The following is a 20,302-nucleotide window of genomic DNA, read 5'->3' as shown; positions in this document are numbered from 1 at the left end:
AAACCGAAGCTCTGAGGTGGGCTAGCATCAGTACTGAGGTGGGGGCTTCAGTGAGGCGCTCCTGGGAGGTAGGGTGAAAATACCCCTGGGAGGCGAAACGAGCTAGCTTCAGCACATAATAGGGACACATTTGTTGAATGACTGAAAGAGTGAATTGTCTTCGAGCCCAGCCCAAGGGAGCGTTTATAGCTGCATTTCCTGTGGGGACTAGGGGAACACCCGAGGTCACCCAGAGTTGTCAGGGTGTAGCCAGGGGCTGAACACGGCTGAAGAAAGCTAGCGTGCAAGCCACCCAAGCACGCCCTGTCACCTACCAGAGGAGGGATGTGTGCCTGGACACTTCCTCCAGGGGCCTTTCCCCAGGCCCCTGCCCAGGCTTAGCTGCCCTGTTCCCATCGCTCCCTCTGCTTCGCCATGGTAACAATACACTAATCGCAACTCCATGGTAACAATACACGATCACACCGATGGTAACTACATGTTCAATAGTCAATCTTTCTCCAAAGACTGCGGACTCCACGAGGAGGGCGGGGCGGTGCCTGTTTCGTTCACTTTTGTATCTCTACCACCTAGCCCAGGGCCTGGCACTTAGTAGGAGCTCAGCATAGATTTATGGGATGGATGAATGACTGTATGATGGAGTGTTAAACAAAGCAGAGCCAGAGGGCAAGAATTTGTTCATACGTCTCCAGCATTGTCCAGTGGCGTGGGTAGCCTGACCTGTTCTAAACTTTGGGCAGGCAATTCCTAGAAAGCAGATGAGTCATCAAGCTCTCCCTATAGCCAGGTAGGTGACAGTGGCCATCAAGACCAAACAACTAAGTCCCCTCACTGGGATACCATGTCTGCTGGGGAAACTTAGGGTTGTAATTTGGTCCCTTCAGAGCAGAGAATGCACTACCCAACTGATTAGAGCATCTGGGGCTGCCTGCAGGTACATTTCTTTTTTTAAATGGCCGACAGGCATTCTGCTCTAACAGTTGCTCTAGTGCAAGTTTTGTAAATGTGAGTTGGTCTCCCCTGAGTCTGACCGACTTTCCGTAGTAACACTAGGCTTTCACACAGGTTATCTGGTTTAATTTTCATAACAACCATGTGATGCAGGCATGTTGCTCTCATTTTTCAGATGAGGAAACTGAGGTTGACTGAAGTGAAATAACTTGCCCAAGGTCACAAAGACCTGGATGGAGGAGGCAGGCCTCTGACTTGGGTATTATGGCTTTAAATCCTATGTGTAGTCCATGATATCACTTCTGTCTTTGAACTTGCAGAGCTAAGGATGAGACCCTATACAAGCCCTGCCTTTGAGACACGTTCAGCCTCCCTTTCAGGTGTATCTCCCAAGCTAACCCGGATGAAGATGCTGGGGCCTCCAGAACACTTTCTGGGGTTGGGAGCTTGTTGGCTCTCCTCCCCAACCCTTTTCCTATTGCCTCAGCAAATTCTGGGCAGGTAGATCTTGCCTGATAGGGACAGGGGGGTGATAGATGAGCCCAGAGATTCCTCTGAAGTCATCAAGGGAGATGGAAAGGGGCCTCAGAATCTAGAGACTGGTCATGGGTGGGAAACCCAGGAAGGAGGAAGCCAGACCAGAGGTTGGAGAAGCAGAGGACAGGAGGGAGAGAGGCTGATGGCTCAAGGGCATCTTAGGGATGTCTTGGATAGAATTAAGCTGTGGGGCAGAGTTAGGGCTGGTGGGGGGCAAACAAAGATATGCAGAGACAGACAGACAGATAGCAGAAATAGAAATACAGAGAAAAAAAGGCTCAGAAAAAAGAGGGAGGAGCAAAGAACACATTAACATCCAGTGCAGCTCACAGTCTTGAGTTTTGTTAAATCATTGTCTGTTTTTCACGGTGGCAGCAGGTAAGCATCAACCCCATACGTCTCTCTGGAGCAATACAGATTCTTCTTTGGTAGCAACCTACTCCACCCCGCCCCTAGGTTTGCAAGCTGTATTCACTCATTCATTCACTTAAAAACTGTTATCAAGTGCCAGGTTCCCGTCCTGGGGATACGGAGAAAAGTAAGGCACAACCTCTGCCCTGAAAATGTCTCACTCTTGTGGGGAGGCAAGGAGGTGACGAGACCATTGTCACATGGGAGTATAGAATACTGTGGGGGTGCAGAGAAGAAGCACCTAGCTCAGTCCTTGAGGGAGGGAAGGGAGGGCAGGGAAGACGTCCCCCAGAAGGGGACACAAAGGGCCCACCACGGCCAAAGCCTGGAGACCTGAGTTCTAAACCCAGGAAGAAACAGGATGGGGGCTGCCCCCAGAAGCACTATTTTTAGAAAGTGTTTCCAGCTTGTCCCCAAGCCCTCTGACTCCTGAATCCCTCCGAGGTTCTCTGCTTTAAAGCCTATCCCTGTGTTCCCCTCCGACCCAGAGCTTGGTCATCCTCCATCCCTGTTCTTCAACACATCTCAACACATACACAAACACATAAGCACGCACATGCACACACACACACACACACTCACTCACTCATACCAAACAGGTTTTTGGGATTTACTGAGTTATGCAGATAAAGCCAAAAGTATTCACAAAATACCCTCCTGACACACCTCACCTTTGAGCTGGTCCAGCTTAGGAACAGCTAGTTTTCAGATGAGCAAACTGAGGCTAGACCCCCAAGAAGGAGACTAATTCTGCCACCTCTGTCCATCCTTGGACCTCTGGCCTTATCTGCACTTGCTGGCTTCTTGCATGCGTGCTCTGTGTTGGGTCTGTGCCAAGGGTGTGGGCAGGATCATGTTTTGGCCAGAGCAACCCAGTGACTTAAGCAAACACCTCAAGGCTGGAGACAGAAAAGTCTTCACTACCCTGCCCTACAGCAACAGGATGACCTGGCCCCAAGGCTGCCCATTTCATGACTGCCTGGTGACTGGCATGCTGCAGAGATACCCAAGGAAAGGCAAATACTCACCTTTCTCCCCAAGGAAGCCAGGGGCTCCATGCCCCAGCTGTGAGCATATTAGGCAGTCAGGAGACAGGGGAGGCAAGTATGCCAATTTGTATCTGGTTTTCAGCTCAGGGAACCTGAGCTCCTGCCGTGGGCCTGGCACTGTTCTAGGCACCGGGGACACACGACCCATGACAGCCAGTCCTTGGGAGGTCAAGACTCGGAAAGAGCAGGCTTCTCGGAATACACACGACAACAGAGCTGGGGGACAGCATCTTGGAAGGAACCTTAGGGTGGGCTCTGAAGTGTGGAGGGTAACAACAGGACCCATCTGGAGGGAGTCAAGTTGGAGTTGGCCAAGACCCCCAAGCATTTGAGGCCAGAGGAAAGGGAATATCACAGAACCACAGAATGAAGAGAAGAGGAAAGGGCCTTAGGGTCACCTCCCTATTTTACAGATGAGAAACCTGAGGCCCCAGAGATGAGAGGGACCTGCCCAAGGTTGCCCAGAGACACAATGTCAGAGCTGAGGTTGGTGCTCGACCCAGGACCCCAGCCTATCCCTCCAGCCTGGCCCTGAAGCACGGACCAAGCTCTCCCTCCACAAAGGGGGCAGGAGGTTCCTTGAGGACCCCTCCCCACAGCCCATTCTCTGTATCACTCAGGTGTTACCTGGAGACACGATGCTTTCCTAAGGTGGGCATGTGCCGGCTGCAGAGGGACTGCCCTGCTCGCTGAGTGCCAGCCAACTTTGTTAAAGGAGAGGTTTGAGGGAAGCAGGTCTGCAGTGTCGGGGCCTGGGAGCCCGGGGGGATGATTCCAGACAGAGAAAACAAGTCTGCTCAGAACCAGAAACTGGTGGACTAGGTGAGGGCGTTCAAGGCAGTTCACACTGCCCTGGGAATGCTGAGAGTGAGCTTGGCGGTGGGGAGGGAGTCTGTTCCAGGCTATAAATGTTGACTGACGGGCCTGCTGACCGCAATTCAGGCTTTGGGGCCTTAAGCCAAGCACATGTTAAATCTGGGTGTAGGTGCTGCCTCTATGGGTGGGGTGTAGAGGGCCCAGAGCCTCAATCTGGGGAGAACTGAGGTAGCTGGAGAAACATGGATTTGATGATCTTGGATTCCAGGCTTCGCCCTATCTCCAGGATCTAGCTTGGGCAGCAAGACAAGTCAGTCAGACCGCGTTGTTTTGTGACCTTGGGAAAGTCAGAGGACAATGATGCCTTCCCATTTCCCCTCTCCTATTCTACGTTCTCCAGGAAAGAGTAAAACTGGAGGGTACCCATCACTCACCACCTGGTCCAGCCACCCAGCTCTTCCTCCCGATCGCCCTCAACCACACAGGCCGCTTCTCCCAGTGCTGATGGCTGGCCTCTCTGAAGCCCCAACCGGCTGAAGGCAAGGTGTTCCAGGCCTTCTAGGTTTTGTCTGCCCAACAGCTCCTTGAAGTCAGGGCCTGTGTCCCATGTAGCAGAGAGGCACCGGAATGCAGTGGGAAGAATGAAGACTTTAGGCTCAAGTCCTGACTCTGGGTTTGCTAGTCATGTGACATCGGGCAAAGGATTAACCTCTTTGAGGCTCAGTTTGTTCATCTGTGAAAGGGGACACACGGCAAAAAGGAAATGTTCTGTAGGCAAGTTCCTCTCCTTTGGGCACATACACTCCCCACGGCTGAGTGCATACTGCACGGCTATTTGCTTATCTCCATCCTCTCTCTGATACCCTACTGCCTTCTGCCCTTCGGCCACACCCCAGCCAGGTGACACTTCCTCACCCTGCACAATGAATGACCCCTACTCCCCTGTCCTAGGGAAGCAGCAGTGTTGAGTTCCCATTCTCAGGTCTTGCCCTCACCATCTCTCAGGGATGCAGCCAAGTGGCAGAATGGGTTCGAGAAGGCTCTTCTCCTGAGCTGCTCTAACAGAGCAAAGCCATCATGGCATCCCCTGCACCTGCGCCTTGGAGCTCTGGCCCCCTGCCCCTTCTGCCTCTGGGAGGTGCCAAGTGGGGAGGGTGTGAGCATGAGTGTATGTGTCCACGACATGGGTACGGAACAAGAGGGATGCTTTTCTAAGAGGGAGTGGGACTCGGGGCATGCACACTCATCCTCTTGCTCCTCAACCCCATGCTCCCTGATGACCCTCTGTCGCTGGTCCTCTGCCTAGCCCTCATGCAGCTGGCCCGCTGCTGGGTTGGGGTGACTCTCTTGCCCTCTAGGTCCTGGAGCCCTTCTGCCTGAGGAATAAACCAGACTCTTTAGGGCCAGACCCACACTTTTCTGCCTGAGGAATAAACCAGACTAGGTGTGGGCAGCCTTTGTAGGGACAGAATCTTGCAGCTGGGGCGGCCCAAGGTTCAGGCTGGAGAGAAGGGCGGGTGAAGAGGACTGTGTCTACCCTGAGTTTTGTCCCCCGGGCTGTGTTTGGGGGACGAGTCCAGGAATGTATCAGCACCCCTCCCCAAAGTAAGCCTCCTATTGCTGTGGGCTTTTGTTTTTTGGGTTTTTTTACCTTCCAAGCTCAGAGCACTTAGCACCCTGATTCCTCCCTTTCCCTCCTTCCAGCAACCTCCCCTGGAGCGATTCACAAAGGGCTAAGGCGGATCAGGGAGCATGTCTGGGATAGGTTTTTAGCCCTAGAGAATGTGCTTGTCCATGCTGGGTGGGGGGCTGGGACCAAGCCTGGGACACACTCAGGGTCCTCAGGCCACTCTGCCCTGACCAGCCTGAACTCCATTCTCCCTCTGGGTGTTGGGGGGATATGACACATGTGGAGTTTCCTGAGAACACGGTCCCAGCAGGAGGGTACAGCAGGGACCCAGGGGCCGGCCTGTGGGGACCTGAGCCGGGGCCATTTCTCTGGGTCTCCCAGCACAGCAGGCAGGCCCTGGGTGGGTATGACAGAGGCTGGCTTGGTGGCTCTGGGGTCCAAGGCTCAAGAAACACATGTCCTAACCCCCAGAGCCCAGGAAACAGGCCACAGCACGTGCAGGCTCTGAGGAGGCCTCGGGACGCCTTGGTCGGCTGGGGCTAGTTCCTGTCTGCCCTGCAGGGCTCCGCTCACAGAGCCGCATTGTTCCTCAGGAGCCTCCAGAGCACTTAGCTTGTCTCGTCCTGCTGGTACACTTGTTGGTTGTGACTCCCACTGCAGACATCTTTGGGGCAGGGCAGGGCGCCAGGCTTGCGGGCAGGACCTGGCTGCTCCCCCGCGCAGGGAGCTCAGAAGCAGCGGGGCTCATCAGCCTGCGATGTGACATGGGGGCTCTTTGCCAAGGGCAGCAGCAAGTCCACCTGGGAAGTTTTTTTTTTTTTTTTTTTTTGTGAGGAGATCAGCCCTGTGCTAACATCTGCCAATTCTCCTCTTTTTTTTTGCTGAGGAAGACTGGCCCTGGGCAAACATCTGTGCCCATCTTCCTCCACTTTATATGGGACGCCGCCACAGCATGGCCTGACAAGCAGTGCGTAGGTGTGCGCCCGGGATCCGAACCGAGGAACCCCGGGCCGCCACAGCGGAGTGCGCGCACTTAACCACTTGTGCCACCAGGCCAGCCACCCGCCTGGGAGGTTTTGATGCCACCGCTGCCCTGGCGAGGAGGCTGAGAGCAGACTCTGCAACCAGAGCGTCCTGGGATTGGCTCTGGCTCCCCAGGAATAAGCTGTATGATTATGGGCAAGTTACTGAACTTCTCTGGGCTCTCACTTTCCTCATCTGCAAAATGTGGGCAATAACAGCACCTCCCTCAGAGTGATGTTGGGAAGATTAAACATGGTAATGCATGAAAAGCACTTAGCACAGGTCTGGCACTTTCCAGAGGGCCCACGCCAACAACAGTGTCCTTTCTCTTATGCCCTCTCCCCAGCCAGCTTTAAATGTCCTCCTTCCCTCCTCAGTTCTCCCAGTCCATCAGCTCAGGCCACACCTCCTCCCTGAAGCCTGCCTTGATTGCTCTGATTGTGCCCACAATCTTGCGGTACTCTCTGGTGGTCACCATAGCTAGACACTGGACCGCGTGCTGTTAGGGATTTGGCTCTAAGGGTTTACAAGAGGCTCCTTCCTGGAGCATGTGATTCAGGTGTTTTTCTTCTGTTGTGTCCTTCATGGACCAGAACATATTAAGCAGACTAACAGGAGTGCTCACCTATTGACTGTATATGCCCAGCCTGGGCCCTGTCCCAGGGCCACTGGAAGAGCAATCATTTGTTGTGGTGTCAGCCATGCTCTGCTGAAGGTCCAAGTGTTCCAGGGAGGTGCTTCTGTTGCTCATGAGCTCTTGTTAATGGGGCTTACCACATTTTGCCAGCTTGTGCCCCTCCCTCTGACTCGGAGCCTGAATCCCCTCCCCAGGGCAGTTCCCTGTGGTTGGACTTGGGAGTCTCTGGGGGTCCCTGGGTAGGTTTTCCTGCTCCTAGTTTGTTCTGACTGTCTACTGCCCACCAGCCATGGAGAGAGGGCCCCTCCTGAGACTCCTGCTTTGCTGCCTCCGGGAGCTCCAGCCTTCGAGGACCCAATGTCTCAGTGCACTCTGCGACTGGCATCCACACCATGTGCCACACAGAAGCGTGGGTGGTGGCTTCTCCCCAACCTGTGTTACGTTGTGTTGTCCCAACCCCAGTGGTGCTATCTGCCATCAAAGACAGCATTATGGTGGGGCGCATGACGACAAGCTGGACTCCATTTCCCAGCCTCCCTTACAATGAGCTGTGGCCACGTGACTGAGCCCTCAGCAGTGGAAGGTAGACTGAGCTGAGACACTTCTAGGTGTGGACCTTAAGGTGTTGGTCATGCTTCCACCACGCTCTCTCCTCTTCCTGCCATGCTGGCGACCCAGCTTCCGCCGTGCGTGATGACAATGGCCTGGCACAAGGGAAACCAGCAGATGGAAGGGACCTCAGCCCATGAATGACTTCCTGAAGCTGAGGGCTCTGCCAGCCTGGACTACTCACCTTGAGACTGTTGTTTGAGAGAAAAACTCCTATATTGTGCAATCCACTGTAATGAGGTTCCATTTGTAACAGGAGTTAAGTCTTCAGCATACGTGTGGGCTCTGAGTGTGATGAGAGCACAGCCCCTCAGCTTCTGCTTGTAGTTCTGCACCCCCCTCTCTAAGGCCTGGACTGATCCCCATGGCCCATTTCCTGGGTTCTCCTTCTCTGTCCCAGAGACTTGACTACAGGGACTCATCCTCCCGTGTAAGTGGAGGTCTGGAGGGCCTCTGATTCACTAGCTCATCAGAAACACCCAGACTTGGATCCCAGGTTAGGGTCAGCTGAAACACCCAGCACTGTGCATCTCTAAGAGCAGAATCTTTGTAACTGACGCCCAGTCACGGTGAGCCTCCCTGAACGAGGGCTCAGCCCTCCTGCTTGGCTCACCTCTGTCTCCTGCTTAGAGCGAGAAGACAGGGAAGGGCTGGAGTCTTTGGGGTTAGGAGAGAACCCCGTGGATTGGTAACTTCTAGGCCCCTCTTCTAGGCTCCCTGGGAACAGCCAGTGGGTGACGGATGAACGTGTGCTACCAAGTGAGGTTAAGAGAAAATAGTGCTTTCATAACTCCGTGCGTCTGTAGAGCACTTACAGTTTACAGAGTGCTTTCACATGCTTTGTCTCATCTAGTTGTCGGCCACAGCCCCGTGACGGGGACGGGGGCTATTCACCCCCTTTTTACATATGTGGAAACTGAAGATCAGTTACGCACACCTGGGAAATGCCCCAGCTTGCCTCAGACCTCAGGGTTCCTGACTTCTAGCTGTCTCTCGTTTCCATACCCCCCCCAGACTGAAAATGATGTGTTTTGGCTTATGCTCAGAAAATGTTGGACATGGCGAATGACATCAGTCAGAGGACGTTGTGTTGACTTTGGGTGAGCCGCTTGACAAACCCAGGCCTCAGTTTCTTCTGTGAATGGGAAGGACACCCTGCCATTCCCAGACCAAGCAGTGAGTTTGCTGTTCTTCCCACACACCTCGTCCCCATCCAGTTCCCGCCCTTACTCCAAGTCTACAAGGTCAATGGGTCTGCGGGCCTAGACTTGACCACGGAAGCTGGGGTCTGTGGAGGACGAGGTATCCCGGGACTGCTGCCCCGAGATGGGCCCGCCGGGGGTGAACCACACCAGGCTGCCCCCGGGAAGCGTCACCTGAGAGAAGTCCTCAGTCCAGGGAAACTGGGGGGATGGGGACTTGCTCTTTCACCTCCAGCGGCCAGCCACACCAGGTGCTTGGGTGGAGTGCAGGATAAAGGCCCAGCAGAGAAGAAAGGTTGGTTTGACCCAGTACCCCTGATTTTGCTGGCCCACCAATTACACAAACACAGCCCTGTGTACCCGACATAAGCACACCCATGTGTCGATTGCCATGGACCCCAGGTCCCAGGCCCCACTGGCTTCTATAGAAAAGCATCATGCAGGATTTAAGTTAGACACAAAGGAGAACTTCCTGGGGTGAGGGTATTAGATCAGAGACCAGACACTGGAATATTCTGAAGGAGGTATGATGGTCTCTATAAATGTGAAGGGAATACTTATCCCTCTGGTTGTGGGGCTGAGGAGGGGGGTGAGGGAGACACTTAAATTGGACTTGCCCAGAGGCAGCCGATGAATAAGGTGTGCAGTCCCTACTAGTGAACACCTTTGAGCCCAGCAGAAGGAAAAGCAATAAAAGAACAAAGGAGGAGGTGCATAGAAACTGTATCTCTTACCTGTTTCTGTACCTGGGAATGGGAGAGAAGCAGGGAATTCTGGGCTTGGAATACAGCAGCGAGGGGGCTGCTTGCCTGCAGGCAAAGAGTTATCAAGGACGCAGGACTCTTTGGTCCTCAGAACAGGGAAATGGTGAGGAGTCTGTGAGATGCAGCATTCCCCTGTGTCCAGTGGGCCAACGACATGTGGAGTGGTCATCAGGTCTGCCAGGCAAGTGACGTCAGGGCACAGAGCCAGAGGGGAAGCTGGGCAAGGAGGGCTGGAGAAGGGGTGCTGGCCCCACTGCTCCCTCAGCCAGAATGCACCAAGTCGAATGAACCCAGACCTTGGGAGAGGGCTCAGAGGGGCCTAAGGAAGTAGGATGGTTCCCTGACGCTTTAATTCTTTTTATTTCCACAGTTCATTAGGAAAATTTAAAACCTGCCGAGCAGCTGAAAGACTTTTGCAGTGAGCACCATACACTCACTGCCTAGATGCCACCGTGAACGTTTTGTTTTGTGCTGTGTCACCGTCTCTCCAACTCTCCACCTCTCTGTCCATCCAACCACCCCCCTTATTTTCAGACGCACTTTACAGTGAGGTGCAGACATCAGTACCCACCTAGGTCAGTACTTCAGCGTCACATCATTAACAAGAGTTCAACATTTGTCACAGTTGTTTCTCTCTCTTGAGATGAGTTTTACATACGACGACACGCACAAACCTCAGTGTACCACGTGTGAGTTCTGACTACTGCCCACACGCATCGAGGTGCAGACATGGTGAGGACTCCAGAAAGACCCCGCATGCCCCTTCCCAATAAATCCCACCCCACTCGACAACTGCTCTGAGGTTTTTCTCCCACAGATTAGTTTCGCCTATTCTATACATTCGCTGTATGAATTAAATCATATGACATGTGCTCTTGGGAAGGCTTTTTTCCCTCAGCATAACGACTCTTGCATTCTTTGGGAAAGAGTCTGCTTTATATAAAAGTCAGACTTTTTTTTTAACCACCAAAAAACATAGCCCCAAATCTAATCTCTATTAAAGTGCAGGGAAGCTGTGTTTTCAAGGGCACGATCGGTAGCTCGGTGCGCCCATTCTATCTGTCCTTCACCAGCAGAAGGTAACCGGGCTGGCCAGCGAGACCTGCGAGGTGTGCGAGGTTCCCCAGCCCCCAGCCTCCTCTTTCTGCTACGACTGAGCCGCCCTTTTGGGCACCCCCACCCCTTATGTCTTCTTCCCACTGGGCACTTAGGGCTCTGCCTTCATCATTCCCTCCCCCACCCCCCTAACCCGAACCCGAAGGATCTGATAACTAGTCATTGACACTAGATAACCCATAGGCTGGTTACACTGTGACTGCGCCGCCTTCCACTGAGGCGCTGCCTGGGCCAGGTATTGACTTGTTCCTGCTTTTATCTCCGAATGGGGCCAATAGCTCCCCAGCTCTGTGCCCCTCCAACTTCCGCTGGGGCTCCCTAAGGACGAGGAGCCCTGACTGTGTCCCCACAGGGCATGAAGGCGTAACTCGCAGTGCTCAGCAGGTGCAGAGGTTCTTTAAAAAGATGTCATAGCTTGTTAGTCATTCTTAGAATCAACCCACAGATACAGCACAGATGCCTTAAAACTTGATGATGTAAAAGTAATGCTGTGCTGACAGAAACAGGGGCAGGGGTGACGTGTCAGGTCCCAGTCCCACATCCCTCCCAAGGGGGGCCACAATCACTACCTAGGGCTGGCACATAGGAAATCATTATACTAAGTAAACGTTTAAACACATTGAAAAGACCCAAAGGCAGCTGCCGGAAGACCTAAAATTTAAAAAATTAGGAAAGTGGGGAGGGAGACGGGAACAGTTTCAGGAGAAGTGTCACTGAGGAAATGTGTCTCTCCTCAAAAGAGCATGTGAGTGAGGCATCCCGCACGCTATGTTCAGGTTTATTTGTGACATGAAAGCCCCCTTCCCCAATGCCCTGCCAAACCTTTGAGTAAAGCAAGGCTCTAGGATACACACCACGTTTTCCCCCTGGCATGGGGTTCTCTGGTGCCCCCGTGCCCCAGCTCACCCTAGGTTGAGAGGCACAGCCTGTGGCAAAGGCCTTTGAGCACTGGTGGGAATTGGGAAATGGTATGTGGGATCCGAGGGACCCAGAAAATCACTCTAAGTCCTTTCTGCTGGCCCTGAAGGGAAATCAAGTTGGTCCTTTCATCAGGACATTGGTTGTGTGGGGGGTGCTAAGTGGGCTGGACTCCTCTCTGCAGCCCTCATCCCCCACCATAGCCTCTGCTTCCAGGGAGACTGAATGAGCTGTGGGAAGTTTGCTTCTGAAACAGCAAGTCCAGGCTCTCTCTTGGCGGGCCCTCTCAGCACCGGGAGGTCACCACGAACGGGCATGGACCTGCCTGCATCAGCCTCTACCCTTCTCAGAACTGGGCTCTCTCCTACCCTGTCCTAACCCAGCGCTTCTTTCCCCAGCCCCCATCCTCATCTGAACCACAGTTAGGTTTCTCTGACTTGGCTGTACTTTAGACCCACCTGGAGGATTTAAAGAATAAATGTACAGATTCTTTGGCATTGTCCCTAAATATTCAGGTTCACTGTGTCTTGGTGGCACCCGATCACGAGTGTGTTGTAAAAGCTCCTCAGACGGTTCAAACACACAGCTAGGTAAGGAAAACCCTGCCTGACCCCTACTCCTGCCTTCTCTCCCCCCAGCCTCCCAAAGAAGTGTTCTGCTTTCTGGTACAAATGATGTGATTTTGATTAATTGATGGTTTTTCACATCATCCTTTTAAAATCAAACATTCTCTGAAACGTCGCTCTGTCTCTTGTGCTGTTTCCACGCTGACACTGACACCCATCATTTTTGTCATCAGCGGTGTCATTGTATAAGACACGGCCCTGTCTCCTGGAGCTGCTCCTCATCTACTGAGGCTCTAGAAGGCCGACCTCCCCTCAGAGGAGAGAGGGGAGGTCCACATCGTTCTAGCCAAAAGCAAAGTGGGTGAATCGGGGGCTGGCCCCCTTTGGGACTCTAGTCTCAGCCTCAATCCAAGCTCTTCCTCTGGACAACTGGCTTCCCCCACTCTTTTTTTCTGGGAGACTCTCCACAGTCTCCACAGTGAGGAGGGATGTTGGTAATGCACACATCCAGCAGCCCTGCCCTGTACCCAGGCACCCAGCTCCCTTCTGAACTCTTTAAGCAGTAGAACCGATAATACCCTCGTGGTCTGTGATCTCCACAGAGGCGAACATGCAACCACAAACCCGTATGAAGTTATCGGGGCCTAACCTCTCCTGACTTTTCCAGGGCTTTCCTAGTAGCGGAAAAAAAGAAAGCTATAGGAAGAGGGTGAGCAGTGCCTAACCCCAAACAAACTTCCCAACACCACTGAAGGAGAGGGTATTCTGGACTGGGGGCATCGTTGGGGGCCCTCAAATTGCAGCCACTTCCTATACACCCTACTGAGTGGATGAAGAAACAGTAAGCGTGTATGTGTTTGAATGATCTACCTGAGTTACAGCGTGCAAGGTGCTTCCTCCTCTGGCAAAGGACAAAGAGAGGAAGATCTTACCAATATTGAGCGTTTTAAAAAATGACGTCTATAAAAAACTCCTTTGAAAGGTCAATAAGATCAAAGATTTTTTTTTTTTTTGCAAATGACCTTGTTCGAAGAACTTCAGGTATTTTGTGCTTCACCGGTCTAGCCCAGTTCCAGGTGGAACAGGGACAGGGGCCAAGAGAAACACCCCGATTAGGAGCCTGGAACCCCGGATGCTGCCTGTGGAGCCGCCTCTCGGCCTCGCCTTCGCATGGTTCCCAGCCTGAAGGAAAGTGGGAACGCTAGCTAGGGGACACCAGAGCTCCGAGGATCCGCTTACTCCCTGGAGCTCTAGCTGAGCTGACGGACATTCTTCCTGTGCTGCCCTGCGGCTTCCCAGGAAAAGACTCAATTAATGAACACTCCAGGCCCCGTCCGGGGGCCAGCGTCAGACCCACTGCTTCCCCAGGCCCCAGGGACTGTCCACAGCTCCCTGTATTTTCTCTTCTACTGCTAGCAGCACCCCTCCAATTTTATGCTCCTCAAACACCACGCTTCTTAAATTTCCATCATACATGGAACACTCCGTTTGTGTATGTTTTTTTTTTCTGCTTATGAAGTAATTCTTGCTCATTGTAAAAATTTCAAACAAAATAGTAACGTGCAAATAAGAAGACAAAAGCCTCCATAATCTAGTTTTCCTGAGATAACCAGCCTTAGCAGTTGAGCATACACCCTTCCAGATCTTTCTCTAAGTATGTACAAACAGCTTATACGTGCCCTGCTATTTTTTCCCCACACCTTCGCTCATGCTGTCTGCTCCTGCTTCCTGGAATACCCTTTCTTTGCTTTTGCTGGGCTTGCTTCACATTCTTCTGAACTCAGCCCACTTTCTCCTTCTGTCATCCCCCGGTCTGGACCTGGTGTCCCTCCCTGGGCTCCTTGAGCCCCTGCACAGCCTTGTCATAGCACCAAGTACAATGAGGGATCAATTCCTTGCTGATGTGTTTGTCTCCCCCACTAGAATGCAGGTTAGTGGCCGAGAGGTGAGGTCCAGGGAGGACCCTGGCTGCACTAGGAGCCCCATCCCCTCTGGCTTTGCTGGACTGCCCCATTCACTTTAGCATCGTCGGTGCCTAGCACACTGCCTGGCACATGGTTGGCACTCAATAGGTGTTTCTTGAATGAGCAAGTGAATGAACGAGTAAGTTCTGGGTCACAGCGGCTGTCCCCATCATGGGACTTTTACATACAGGAGGAGGGCTACATAGAGAGGCAGCTGCCCAAGAACAGAAGATCTCCATGTTGCCAGGTCCCAAGGGCTGCCATGAATTTACAGTAGTTGTGTAACTTTGGGGACAGTCCCCTCAGGATGTTGTGAGGGTAAGAATTTATGAAATGAGGTTCCCTCCCACCCCCGCCACGGTCACTGTCCCACTCCCACTTAGGAGGCGAAGGGCCCTTTCCCTTTAAGCCCAGTGAAACACAAAGAGCTCAGGTCCCTAACAGAGCTTGTCATGATCGGCTCCCCAGGGACAGAGCTCCAGCTCTGCCAGCTGTGTGACCCCGGGCAGGAGCCATAACCCCTCTGAGCCTCCTTCCGCGCCAGTAAAGTTAGACTGTTGCTAACAATACTTACCTCACAGGTTAGAGAAAACGAAATGAAATACCATGAAATATGAGTTACTAAACAGAGTGCTTTGTAAATTCTGCAGCTCTTTATCCTGCCCCCTCCCAGAGGGGTCAGAGTAGGAGTAGGGCGCTAGGAAGTCTGGCCTCTAGCTCTGCCCCTCGCGCCCGAGATGTGTTTGGGCAGGTCACTTCCTGTTTCTGCGTCTGTAAAGTGGCCGTGGGAGGGGGATGAGACACTAAATGGTCCCTAAGGCCCCTTCTAGCTCTGACATTCTGTGTGCTCTGGAGAGTAGAATGTCCTACACAATGTCCTTGTTCCTTGCACTATTGTTGGGCTTGGAGCACCAAGGTCTTCTCCAGGGGCCGGCACTGCCAGGGAGTGTCTCTTTCACCAAAGCCCCTGAATATGAACGGTGAACACTGTGACTGGCAGGCCCCCACTGGAACGCCCCCCACCTGAATGTGTGTGCCGGGCCACAGTGATATCGCCTGACATTGCAAAATCCTCAGCTACCTTCTAAGTCCCCAGAGAGGGACAGATTTGGGAATGGTTTGTGTGAAGTGTCTTTTATGACATTTGACTTTTTTGGAGCCTGATTGGGGTCAAACAGGCAAGTTCTAGAGTTTGCTCTTGGGCAGTGTGGGGTCTAGTAGAGAGGGAAGACACACAGGTGACCCTGATTTGGGCAGCAATAGAAGAACTCATTTCGGGCTGGAGTCTGCGGTTTTGGGAGATGCTTAGGATTTGGGTATGCAGAGGGAGGGTGTGTGGGTGGGCACAGAGGGTGGGATGTCTGAGGGTGAGTGACAGGCCAGGCCAGCCGAGGCCGAGCAGGCCATGTCTAGTTAACAGAATACGCACTGGATTGATCAAGCCCTCTCTTTCTGGGGAGGACCAGACACCACCCAAAAGGAGGACAATGGTGAGGACACCTTTCTTTGGAAGTCACCTCCTTAAGCACCAGAGAAGCTGAATAGACTCCTCTTTTCATTGTTTCCCCAGGCAGGGCTGTGGTAGGAACAGAGAGAACACGCAAAGTGCGTGTTTCATACTAGGTGCCCCTGCATGGTTTATCTCATTTGATCCTCATGGGCAGGCGCTCTAGGAGGTGGAGATTATCAGTCCCACTTTGCAGATGAAGGAACTGGGGCTAGGAAAGGCCAGGAGACAGCCCCAGCTCGCACTGCTAGTTAGCGGCAGAGCCAGAATTCCCGGGCCAGGCCTCCCCACTCTAAGTCCTGAACACCAGGCTGCCAGGAGCTCTCTGGCGCTCCCCTGGCGGGGTGGGGGTGGGGGTGGGGGGTGGGTGGGAGGTGGGTGGGGGTGGTGGTGGTCTGTTTGCACAGAGCCTGATCCAATCGAGGGGTTGGGGCTGCAGGACTGTGCTGGGGGTCCCAAGACTGATGGGGTGGGTGAAGGGGCAGTGGAAGAGTGCTTGCTGCTCAACTTTAGGCCGGGAACTGGGGCTGTCGGGAAGCTCAGGAACCTTGAGCTGGGCTCTCAGGTTTGGGCGTTGGAATGACTCCTAAGAGGCAGAGAGGCAGAGACTGGAGGACAACTAGACAGCTTTACAGGGCACCGAGGGGCCACTCACTTGGGGTGGAGGTAGACCACTGTCCCGCCCCCAGCGGCCCCTTCCAGCAATCAGCCTTCTTCATCACCCAGGCAGCCCGTCTCTGCCTGTTTGGTGCCCAGGGACCAAGTGAAACCTCTGTCACTGCAGAAGCTGCCCGGCCAGGTTGTGTCATTTCTTCTCTCCTCGGGGCTTTCCTGCTCCTTCCTCCACTGGCTTCCTGCTGCTCTGGGCCCTGAGGTGGGTATGGTGCGAGAGGGTTTCACTCTACTGTGGCAGCCAGATCCAAGGCCCTGGCTGGTATCCTGCCCCCACCTGTCCATCTGCCTCCTGCCTGATGTGGGGAGCAAGACCAGGTCTCTGCCTCCTGCAGGAGCCGTCCACCTCTCTTTCGACTTTTAGTTTCCTGGGGAGGTGGTCCATGAGCAGTGTTCCTGGACCATCAGCATCTGGGGGGCTTGTAAAGAATAAGCTGGTTGGTCCTCACCCTAGATCCTTGGAATGAGAATTTTTGAGAATGGAGTTCGGGAATCTGCATTCTAACAGGCCCCCTCAGGGAGTTCTTAGGAATTGTAAAGGCTGAGAGCTGAGAGCCACCACATGAGCTTATCACTGTGCTGGGGGTGGAGGGCACCACTCTCCCAGGATGCCAGGAAGGAGTCTGGGTTGGTGGTGGTAAGACAAGACCGGTTGAGTGAGCAGAGCCTCAGAAACCCAGCTAGAAAGGCACTCCCCTGGCTGGAGGCCCTTGAAGCAGAAAATTGCTCTCTCGCCTCCCGGTCCCCACCCCCACGCCAGCGCCACCTCAGCCTTCTTCACACAAGAGCTCTCCCTCCCCAGAGCTGGCCGGGAAAGCTCCTGTTCAGGTCCAAGGAGGAAATTTGAGGAAGGGCTTGGAGATGGGCCAAGAGGAGAGCCAAGGAAGTGATGAAAGATATTTTTAGGATTACTTATTCCAGAAAAGGCTGAGGGGGTGGCTTATCACTGTCCAAGAACTTGGAGAGGCTTATTTATTAGCCTCTTGACCCAGCAATGGGAGGTGAGACGACAGCTGAAAGGACTGAGGTGAGATGAGAGGAAGGAACTGCGAGGTGCTGACACAGGTCCAGGAAGAAGGCTGTGGAAGCTTCTCTCCTGGTGTCTTTTGAGGACAGTTCATTCAGTTGTTCCTCAGGAATGTTTTAGTGTCTACTGTGTGCCTGGCACATGCTCAGTGCAGGGAAGGGCGTCACGGACGAGGGATGCACGATCCTGGCCCTCCTGAGCTGAAGGTCAGCGGGACAGTCCCTTCTGCCTGGAAAGCTTTCCTCCTGGGGGGGCAACCCTGTCCAGGGCAGACTCCTGGGTGGTGGTGGCACGCAGAGGTGTGGTTTTTGCCCAAATGTCCCTCATGGCTTGGATCCCTGGCAGCGGTGGGGGCGTGAGGTGAGGGTGTGCGGGGATCCTGGGTGGGAGTGGGCAGTGGTGCTCGGAAGGCTGAAATGCCCTTCTGTGGAGGCACTCTCCTCCCTGTGGAGATACCCCTTCCCTGTCAGGGCCCCTCCCCCGCCAACAGCCTCCAGGCTCCTGCAGGGAAACATCTAGAGTCAACTGGCCGCCAGCTTTCAAGTGTGTCGCCACATTTCCACAGGAGCCTCCCTCTATGTGACTAAAAGACCTGTTGGCAAGCCGAGTGGCCCAGGCTGCCCCCTACCCGTGGCTACCCTGTTGGGGAGAGCTCCTGCCTCAGAACCAGGGCCCCCAGCCCGACTTGCCAGGCCTGCCAAGCACCCTCCCTGAGCCCCTGCAGCTGCAGAGCACCCAGGCTCTGCTCCCCACTGCTGGACATCAGGGCCTCCCAGACACCCCTGTTCAGCACTGGGCTCCTCAGGTCAGCTCAGGTTTCTCTGGGAAGCCTGCAGGGACCAGAGATCTGCTTCTGTTTTGTCGTCCACTTCTCAACACATCAGCCGTCCCACTATGTATTTTCTGAGTGTTTCTATAGCTCTGCCAAGAGGGTGAGAGGGACACAGGCGAAACCTCTGTCGTTGCCTCATAGGGTAGCCTGGACTTGTACACATGAAATAATGAGAGAATGATTCAAGTCCAAAACCACAAGGAAATGGGAGTGGAAACCGGGGCACCCTAGGTCTGCGTCTGACTCCCATTCCTGAGTCACCCATAATCTCCAGTAAGTTCTGGAACCTCTCTGGGCTCTCCCTCTGTAAAATGGGAGGATGATCTCTGTGCTTCCCTGAAACAAGGCGAGGGTGATTACAGGGACAGCCTGGAACAATGGGTTGTGTTTACTGTGCACTTGTACGTGTCGGGATCAGTGCTAAATATGTATCTAGTCATCTCGGGAAGCTTCTTAGTGACCCTGTGAGGGAGCACTGTTATTACTTCTGTTTTATTTATTTATTTATTTAAATTTTATTTATTTATTTATTTTCCCCCAAAGCCCCAGTAGATAGTTGTATGTCATAGCTGCACATCCCTCTAGTTGCTGTATGTGGGACGCGGCCTCAGCACGGCCAGAGAAGCGGTGCGTCGGTGCGTGCCCGGGATCCGAACTCGGGCCGCCAGACTTCTGTTTTATAGAGGAGGAAATCGAGGCAAAGAGAAATGAGTAACTTGCCCACCAAGTGGCTGGATTCAGCCTCTGGCCCGTCTGACCAGGCTCCTTATGGACAGTAGCTGGGAGAGTGAAAGGGCAGGCAGGAAAGCAGAGCCAGCCATTCTCGGGCCCTAGAGTTGCCTCCTGAAGTTCCCGATCCCAGAGACGCATACCCCTCCCTCAGACCTGAAAGCAGGACCCTGTGTCTTCTCCACTCAGCACCTGTTACAGGGTGGCAGCTTGGTGACTGCCAGCGCCTCCTCACCCTGCCCGAAGAACTCCTGTGTCCTCCTGTGGGCCGTCCCCTCGCCCTGAGCCAGGGGCCTTCACATCCAGCCCAGTACTCTTCACTAAACTGAGGAGCCTCCACAGAATGCAGTGAGATATTCGCAGTCCTTCCCCTCTCCAGGTCCCTTCATGACTCAACATCACTTTAGTTGGAGTTCTGAGGACTCAAAGACCAGGCAGAGCCCACACTTGCTGAATTCACTCAATCATTCATTTATCCAGCCATATTTATCTGCCATGTTCTAGGAGTTGCGCCACACGTGGGAACCGTGATGAAATGCCCTAGGGAGCTCAGAGGCTGAGGTGTTGGAGGGACAGGGAAGCAGGTGGTGAGCAGGCACTTATAACACCAGGTGCGAGTGCTGAGGTTGGACACCTAAAACTGGGAGGCAGGGATGGCTTCCTGGAGGAGGTGATGAGGTGAAGTCTAAGCTGAGACCAGATGGATGAACAAAACTAGCCCCTGAAAATTAGGCTGGAGAGTGGGAAGGAGGAATGTTCCAGGCAGAGGTAACAGCACTTGGGAAGGGCTGATGGCAGAGGAGCATGTGGTGCACCTGCTCCTGTGTCCTCAGCTCCACCCCAGGCTCCCTCACTCCGGATCTTTCCATCTCCCAACTGCCTGTGACCCCTGCCCATCCCCACGGTGCCCAGCTCCCCCCTTCCCCTCTGATGGGCAAACCCAGATGTGGGCACCATTGCATCCGTCTGCCCACTGCCTTGGCACAGAGACACCTGGTGTGAATGTGGATTATTTCCCTCGGGGGGTAACTGGAGAAGAAGCGGCAGGTGAGGCAGCAGGTACAGTAGTGGGGGACATCCTGGCACTGGTTCTGTCCTGGAGACCCGGGAAAGCCTTTGTCCTGACCGCCTGTAATGGGTTTCAGGAGAGAGCTTCAATATTTGCTGCAAACAGAGGCACAAAGGATGTGGAGGGCTATTGTGGACTCTCCAAAGAGGAGCTAATCCTCCGGCAAGCTGCCTCAGTCAGAAGGAGTTCAAGTGCTGGGCGGGCCGCTAAGGGGTGTTGTCATCTGTGAGCAATTGTAGGAGATAATAGCACAGAGGGAGACAATCTCTCCAC

General features: G+C 53.7%; 1 protein-coding gene across 1 annotated transcript in view; it reads left to right on the top strand.

Annotated features, from left to right (window-relative positions):
* MFSD4A (major facilitator superfamily domain containing 4A) overlaps window positions 1–20,302 on the top strand; it is a 307,016-nt gene extending 286,714 nt beyond the window's left edge. Inside the window, exon 11 of the transcript XR_009219882.1 lies at window positions 20,290–20,302. The gene's annotated coding sequence lies outside the window, so the exon portion shown is untranslated. The remainder of the gene's footprint in view (window positions 1–20,289) is intronic.

Source organism: Diceros bicornis, chromosome 4 (assembly GCF_020826845.1).
Source record: "Diceros bicornis minor isolate mBicDic1 chromosome 4, mDicBic1.mat.cur, whole genome shotgun sequence".
NCBI lineage: Eukaryota > Metazoa > Chordata > Mammalia > Perissodactyla > Rhinocerotidae > Diceros > Diceros bicornis.
This window is presented reverse-complemented; position numbering and strand designations above follow the sequence as displayed.